The 8,660-nt window shown below is 40.5% G+C and overlaps 1 long non-coding RNA gene across 2 annotated transcripts; it reads right to left on the bottom strand.

Annotated features, from left to right (window-relative positions):
* Nucleotides 1-797: 797 nt before the first annotated feature.
* On the bottom strand, nucleotides 798-7,468 carry LOC137442167 (uncharacterized). Of its 2 annotated transcripts, none has more exons than XR_010987600.1 (5): nucleotides 7,382-7,468; nucleotides 3,567-3,716; nucleotides 2,497-2,718; nucleotides 2,016-2,165; nucleotides 798-1,337 (listed from the first exon to the last, which is right to left on the bottom strand). It is a non-coding gene; the product is annotated as an uncharacterized lncRNA (long non-coding RNA). The 2 variants fall into 2 exon arrangements; XR_010987599.1 differs by lacking the exon at nucleotides 7,382-7,468 and adding an exon at nucleotides 4,857-4,913.
* Nucleotides 7,469-8,660: the final 1,192 nt, after the last annotated feature.

Here is an 8,660-nt window from a genome sequence, read left to right as displayed (position 1 = left end):
AAAATATCCATGGGTGTAAGAATACATTGCACGTTCCTTGCCCAAAGAAAGGAATAATAGGAAACATCTGTTTTTATACAAAAATGAAGCCCATAAATATTCTAACAGTTTTATGTGACAGCCAAAGTGCTAATCCAGTGCATTTGAAACTGGAAAAGGATAACAATTGATCTTAACTTTGAAACATGCAAAAGTATTTTCCTTATGATCTTTTGCCATAGAAAATGAAACCAGTCAATTCAAACACAGAAGTTGATCTTGTTTTAAAAGGTGCTTGGCTCTCTAATTACACGAGAAGTACTTTTCTTTAATAATTTATTAGAAATATGGGGCAAGAAAAAGACAAAGTCTAAAAATACCCACCATGTAAACTAGTGCTGAACTGCTCTCTTAAAATTAAAAGCTGGAATTCTTTGACTGTCTCATTTTCTAGCAGAACACAAGAAAAGAATATTTTAGTTGGTTCTCACCCTCCAGGCAAAGTAGTATAAAACCTCTGGCCTGATTCCAACCCCATTATCAAAGGACCACTCACCTAATCTAAAAAAGCAGCTCTTCATCAATTTATCATTAACAAGAGCATTACAATATAATGTAGGGAAACGGCTTTCCACCAGGGATTCAGTTAATGGGAGTCTAGAGCCACATAACAAGCATGGCAGAAGATATGCCACAGTAGGTGAAGATAATGTACATATATTCTGCGCAAAGAATACTGCAAATAACTTCTCTGCTGTTGATGAGCTCTCTGCAATAGTTTTTTTTTTTAATATTTAATTTTAGAAGTTGATGTCTCATTGAATTCTACAGCTACATACATAAATGCAAAATAATTAGTTGCTGACTCCCTTTGAAAACGTTTTATACAATTTATTTGGCATCAGCAAAAGTGCGACTCTGGTAGGGTTTTGTGGGATTTTGCAAGTTGGTGTCGATTGCCGTTTACTGTCTATCCCACGACCTCTAACCCCAGGAGTTCAAAAATCACAAGCCAAGCATACAAAAAAATTCAGGAGGTGGTTAGTTAAATACCACAAAACACTATAGAGTGATCTTTGGCTTTTTATCCTCCTTCTGAGAATTAGGAATATTTTTTCTCAGCCTAAGCCCATGGTTCCATTTTATATTTTTTAAGCACAAGCTGAAGCTTTAAGGAAAATGCTGATACTGTAAGGCAAGCCACAAAATCACAATTGGTGAGCCTCTTATGAGTACCTAGGCTGTGGTTCCATCCTTGGTCACTAATGTCATGTCATTGCTCTTCAGCACTCGCCAGCAGGGAATATTCACACCAGACTAGGGTAGGTAAATAATTTCTTTGTGCAGCTCACCAAAGCCTGCAACACAGAGATGAAGACACACTGATTGAGCTGACATTAGGTTGGAGAGAAAAGATTATATCGGTTCTAGTCTAACACTTGCCAATGTAAACAACCTATCAATGATTCTTGAAGAGAGTGGAATGAGCTTGTATCACATCAGCACTTTGCATCATGACATTGCAGGTTTTTGGGGACCTTTGGCCGGAGCCATGAAGCACTGAAGCATGGCCTCATTTGAACATATCTAGAAATATAGGATTACTGGACTATGCATCACTTTAAGACACTTAAAAAGACTATTTTGGACTTCTCTGATATAAATGAACTATTTTGCACCAGCTTGGAGAAATTTGTCCATTAGTGGCATACAAAAATTTCTTGCAGTTCAATGAAGGTAAAAGAAATAAGGGGGGAAAGCCACCAAATACCTTCAGTAAAAGAAGACGTCTGATAAAACGGCAAACTACATAGCATTTATGTCACTTCAACTCAGATCTAGAAGTGAAGTTATATATCCTAAAAAAAGTACCAAGTATTGCTATACATAACAGTTCATCTGGTCAGCAACGCAGGTCACAGCAAACACTTCACCCTAGTGCTCTGGCTTGCTATGTGGGCTCCCTGCAGAGCAGAGACGAGTTCAAGGTTGCTACCCTGAAATTCAAAGTCCGTTGCAGGACTTGCTTCACCAACCTGTGAGATCTCCTTCCTTTTCTTTGACCACAGCCTCCCTTGACAACTGCATTCCTCCAAATAGTGAATCTGCCAGCAAACAGGCAAGATGCTCCTGAGAGGAGGAGATGACTTTTGTAAGAGCTGGATGTGGACTACAGACTTTCTTCCCTGAGGAGAGAAAAATAAACTCACTTGCAAACTTCAGTGCAAACCTCATCTTTCCAGCTGAACATCTCTCAATAATTTCTTCAAACAAAGCAAAATTCTACAAAATAATCAAACTCTTTTCTTGACAGGCTGAGAAGACAGAGGGGAGTGCTTCATACACAAAGATAACATTCACACACAATTGCTCTTAGTAACAGAAAGTGTTTTGATATTACACTGCGTGAGGGCAAGCAAGAGCATACTGAGACCAAACAACATGGTTATGGTGATATGTCAGGAACAGGATTAGGAGATGTAATACACTGAATCAAGTATGTAATGAAGTACTCACAGAGGTATTTGATGTTATTGCCGTTGGTCTCTATGCATTGCCAAAAGGAACTGATATCTTGATACAAGCTTAAACACAAAACCAACCTTCTTTCTTTAAATACTTTGAGCATCGGTGGACTGGGGATACTCCCTTCCAAAGTTGCTGATGATCTCTGATAACAAATTTTGCTTGACAACAGCTTCATATTACATAGCAAATCCTTTGCTTTTGACTATTTCCCTTCAAATGAAGAACAAGACCAGGGTGAGGGTCAAAGTCATGTCCTCTCAATTATCTTCCCTATTTCCTCCCCCCGTCCCAACTCTGACCCAAGACAGAGGTAAAATTGTAAAATGCCATGAGAGTCATGCACAGCAAATCATGTCAGTAGAAACTCTCCACTTTTATAATTTAAAATATTTCAGTTGTATTTCAGTTTCTAAAAGACATCTAATTTCTGTCTCATTTCAGACCTGTCAAAAGCTTAAATCCTAGAAAGCATCTTCCAAGCAGATACTGCCATCTATTCTTTCCTTTTAAATGCTTTAATTTCAAGGAATTGACACCTTCCAGGGGAAAAGCCATTTTGCCACAAAATTCCCAGCCAAAACCAGCAAAGAACGTCTCTTTGGATGGTCTGAAGAAAATTTCTGAGTAATTTTCCCCAAGGGATTTTTCTGTTAATGCTGGACATTAATTTCCATGTGTGACAATGTCAGGTCAAAGCTGTCAAGAAGACACACACAGTACTTTCCTCTGCATGCCACCACAGAGGCTGCAGGCTGCATCCTACTCCAGGGAGGTGTGGGGAAATACACAGATTGCAGAACCTTTACAGGAAGAGACTGATTTCAGAACACAGTGCCTGTACCACTTGGGTAAAGTATCTGACCAGGAAAAACACAAGAGCAGCAGCAAAGGAGGAGAATCAGGCTGAGAAGCTGTAGGAGCAGCAGGAGGAGGCAGGGATAAAGGTTACTGAAGGTCAAGTACAGCTAGCGCATTGCTGCTGGCACAAAATTGCTGCTGCATTCCAGGAAATCATTCCCTCTCATCTTCCTGAGCCTGTCACATCCCATTTCACTTACTGGTTCCTTTTCAAGGTATTTGTCTTATTTGTCTCCTCGGGTTTGCTGTTTATCTCCATTTATTCTCAGCATAATGTGAGCCTCGTTGTTTGAATCCTGTGACTGGTGGGCAGGCAGGGGAGAGCTAACCTGTGTAATGATCTGGAGAATCTATGTGGGAAGGAAAGAGAGCAAGATTAGTAGGAGTGATTACTGCGGGAGTTGTGATGGGAATATCATTTCACCAGAGCAAGCAGTGGGAAACCAGCTGGCCTGCATCTTGTCATTTTTGTAGAGAAAACTGAAGGAGCCACGTTACACTGTATGAGCTGTGTCCGGGAGCTATAAAATTACCTACTAATGAATAAGCTGGAAAGTTGTCTGAATTAAAGTTTAGGAAGCACTAACATACCTCATACAATTCCAGCGTTATGGTAATGTATGTTAGATAATTAGCACCAATGGGTAAGAGGCATGAATGCTCATACATCGAAAGCTAAGCATTAGCATATATTTAGCAGGTTACAGTTAAATTTAACATGAGCTACCTGTCCCTGCTGAAACAGTTCTTACAGCAGGAAACTCAGCCCTCCTTTGGAAAAGAAAAAGGTATTAGGACTTCGCACTTGGCTTGCTAGGGGCTCTTTTGAAAAAAATGAAGCTTGCTATTAACATATGAACTGGTAAAAAAAAAAACATCGCCAGCCTGTGCCTACGTATTGCTGGCCCAGTGCTGGCTGAGGCAGTGAGGACAACCTCTGTGAGAAGGGGCTGGTGCTGCTCTGTGCCAGACACAGCCAGTTCCAGCCAGCTCCAGCTGACCCACCACAGGGCAGTGCTGACCCAGCAGCCTCACGTCAGCACCTCTGGAGAAACACATGTAAGGAAAGGACAGGAAACGCTTGGTGGAGAGATGAAGACTGAACAGAAAGGAAAGAACAGATGGATCACCAAGGTGAAGGGAAACAGTACGCCATGGCAGAGCAGATACCCACTGCAGTCGGTGAAGGAGCTGGAGGAGAGAGAGACCCCTGGCAGGACTGCAGCCTCTGGAGAGCTCACTCTGGAGCAGAGGAAAAGTGCGAGCAGGAAGGAAAAGCAGGGAAGAACTGTGATAGACTGGCTGCAACCCCCATCCCCACTGCACTGTTCAGGGTGGAATGAAATTAAGCCTGGGAAATGGGGGAGGGAAGGTTGTTTTAACTTTTGTCTTTCTGTTTCCCACTACTATGTTAAAACTAAATATTTTTTTGACAACAAATTAATTCTTTCCAAAACCAAGTCAAATATTTGAGGGAAATTGGCTCCTACCTCTTGCTGAGCTTAGGACTCAAGGTCTACAGCTTCACAATGGGAGAAATGTAGATGGATCTGGGGCAACCTGCCTTCTCCAGAGAAAAGAAGTCAGCTCTCCAGCTGCACCTTTCACCTGCAATGTTTGAGGTTTTTAATCTTGATGCTAACAATTTACCAGTAAACTGAGTCAGATACACTGTGCTAAGAATCTCCTGGGCAAATGACTCAGATATGTTAAGCATGTTTACTGGATGTCTCAGCCAACATTATGTTTGTAAACCGAATCACATTAGGAATGCACTGCTCAAGCATGACTTTAAAAAAGTTCTTCATCTGCTTGTCTTGGGAAGTTTAAGAAAATACCTTTAAGTTACTAATGAATTAATGAAAAAATAATCCTTCTACTTGATTAGAACTTCAAACCACACCTTTTCATCTACATAATCCTAAAAATAATGTTGAGTGTTCATCATTTCACATATATTAAAGAGCCTAAGGAAAAAAATAGGATAGGATAGGATAGGATAGGATAGGATAGGATAGGATAGGATAGGATAGGATAGGATAGGATAGGATAGGATAGGATAGGATAGGATAGGATAGGATAGACCAGGTTGGAACAGACCTTCGCGATCATTGAGTCCAACCTATCACCCAACACCAACTAATCAACTAAACCATGGCACCAAGCACCCCATCCAGTCTCTTCCTAAACACCTCCAGTGATGGTGACTCCACCACCTCCCTGAGCAGCCCATTCCAATGGCAAATCACTCTTTCTATGAAGAACTTCTTCCTAACATCCAGCCTAAACCTCCCCTGGCACAGCTTGAGACTGTGTCCTCTTGTTCTAGTGCTGGTTGCCTGGGAGAAGAGACCAACCCCCTCCTGGCTACAACCACCCTTCAGACAGCAATAAGGTCTTCCCTGAGCCTCCTCTTGTCCAGGCTAAGCAACCCCAGCTCCCTCAGCCTCTCCTCATAGGGTTTGTGTTCCAAACCCCTCCTCATCTTTGTTGCCCTTCTCTGGCCATGTTGCAGCAAGTCAACATCTTTCCTAAACTGAGGGCCCCAGAACTGGACACAGTACTCAAGGTGTGGCCTAACCAGTGCTTAGTACAGAGGCAGAATGACTTCCCTGCTCCTGCTGGCCACGCTATTCTTGATCCAGGCCAGGATGCCATTGGCCTTCTTGGCCACCTGGGCACACTGCTGGCTCATGTTCAGCCTACTATCTTGCATCTTCTGAGAATAAAAATGAGAAGGAATGAGTAAGAAACACTGACAGGAGAAGACAGCAAACTAAGTGTTAATGGAGGTAAGTTGCAGTTAAAGCAGCTGTAACATTACTCACCAATGGAATACTTGCACACACTATGATGTATAAAATCTGTTATTAAATTTTAAAATAAATTCTTAAAACAAGGATTGTCTTTAAAGGAAAAGAAAGATGTTGAGATTTAAGAATAATCACTGTTGGAATTATGTTTTTCTTCAGGAGTCACTGCAGTTTCCATCCTTGATAAAGGCAGAGTCAGTATATGTACTACGGCTGCTCATGTTATTACAAAAGTATTTGAGGATGACAGTTTTAAAAGGGATATAAAGGAAATAATTTTTGAGGAACAAGTCTTGTTTCTCTTCACAAACCCAGAATCAGGCTAAGCAGTTCTCTTATTCAGATTGCAGAAGTGAAGATCTAAATTTAAAGCAAGAAGCCAGTGTTTCTTTGTGACACAGTTAGGATACACCATCAGGAGTTAGGAAATTGGAGAGGTCATGTATCTGACACTGAGAAGCACATCTGCACCTGCTTAAAACTTCTATACTGGTCACAGCAGGATCTTGCAGAAATAAAATCAGGATTAGAAGCAACAAGGGAGCTTGTGGATAAATCCAGACAGAAGGCCATCCAAGAATATCCTTCTGCAAACTTGTTCTGGAAGCACAAGAATAATGTTGCGGTTTCTGTTTTCATACATATTTAACTATATAAAGCCAAGTGGTCCTGTAAGAAAGGCTGACAGATCTACTTCAGAGTAACCAACAGACATGAGATTAAAAAAATGAGCATGAGATGCGGAAGAGACCCTGGTCTTGATCTGGCAAAATAGCTTCTTTCCTTTTGTTCATTTTTTAAAGGGTTTGGAACATCTAAAGGCAGAATGGGAAATGCATTTGCCATCCAGCTGTTCACACTACCAGGATGAATCTGTGAGAGTGAGAGCTGTAGAAACACCTAATAGAGGTGCCCTGGAGGGAAGGAAAAGACTGCAAACAGGGAGTATGGTAGGAGACAAAGAACAGGATCCTTGCATTCATTTTACATTTCCCCTGCATAAGCAGAGAAAGAGAAGCAAATAAGCATAAAGAATAACTACTTATTTTCTGCATTATTCAAGCCACTACGAATACAGGAATTCAAATGTTCTTTTCTTTCTTTGATTCATCTGGTGCACCTGCTTTAGAGAAGAAACACTGAACAAACATCAGTAATCATCCTTACTTGCAATATTATTAGAGCAAGTCGAGAAAACTCACCTCTTCTAAGCTGAATGCTGCCCCTTGTTTTTCCTGATCACTGTGCCTTACAATCCTTTTATGCTCAGAATTTCTGAGGATAGAAAGACATTTACTTCTTCGGAGGACAGAGAGACTTGCTTGAGGTTTACCTATATTGACTTTCCGAACACTAGAGTGATATAGATAACTTCAGTGGATATATGCAGCATTTACCCTGTTTTGCTTGCTCTTTTTCCTGTATTTTCTAATCACAATAAAAATATATTATAGTTTTACAGAATGCTTTTTTTCCAAACATCTTCAGTGCCTATATGAACTGAATTTTTCTTACTAAAAAACTCAGACGTTGCATTAGATGACCTTTTAAGGTCCCTTCCAACCCCAAACTTTCTATGATTCTAAGAACACTAGATATTCTTCAAGAGCTACAGTAGGAAAATACAATTGCAAATAACTATAATATAGAAGAGGCCTTGGGGGCAACATTTGGGCAAGGTCTGAGCAGGAGGTATGATACCAAACCAGAACTGTGATTCAAATACAGGCCTGGTACCAGCAAAATCCAAGTAACCAAATGAATAGGAACTTGTTTGCTTCTAAATACAGATCTGCTGGAGAACAATAACTGTGGAAAAACTAAGCCCATTTTACTCCATGCTTAAACGAACTTTGTAAATTTTATTCCCAACATGTTTGGTCATGTTTCAGATTTGGCTGTGAAAGTTTTGCAGAACCTTAAATACCATCTTCCCCCTAAAATCAGCCCCCTCCAACCAATCTACATTTTGTAATAGAACATAGTCTTTACAGATTCAATAAATTATTCATGGAGAAGGCAGCCTCACTATTAGACCCTGGGGTCTTGGGCTCCCCACATGTAAAAGATCTAACTCCACACAATCAATCCAGCAGGATAACTCTGTTATACTCTACTTAACCCAGATTGCCTAACAGGGTTTGAAAATGGATTAGTGGATGATGAGCTTGTTTTAAAAGCAGTATTATCTCCTAGAAAAGCACAGGATAATTCCTACTAGCTGGTTTAAGAAAAAAAAAAATTATCCTGGGTTGGAAAGAAACTTTTCACATTCTCATAACTAGATAGACACTGACACATGCAGTGACTAGAGACATGGAAGAAGCTAATCATCAGATGAGGTATCAAGCAAAAACATTCCCACTAAGCAATAGTGTTCTTAGACTCCCAGAGAGTAAAAAGAATCTAGACTGACAAGAGGGTATCAGAACTGGCTTATTCTCACAAATTCTCTGAATACCATCTATGAAGGGGCAAGCA

This window comes from Melanerpes formicivorus, unplaced genomic scaffold, assembly GCF_026170545.1.
Source record: "Melanerpes formicivorus ecotype bairdi unplaced genomic scaffold, bMelFor1.0.p_v2 SCAF_7, whole genome shotgun sequence".
Taxonomy (NCBI): Eukaryota; Metazoa; Chordata; class Aves; order Piciformes; family Picidae; genus Melanerpes; species Melanerpes formicivorus.
This window is presented reverse-complemented; position numbering and strand designations above follow the sequence as displayed.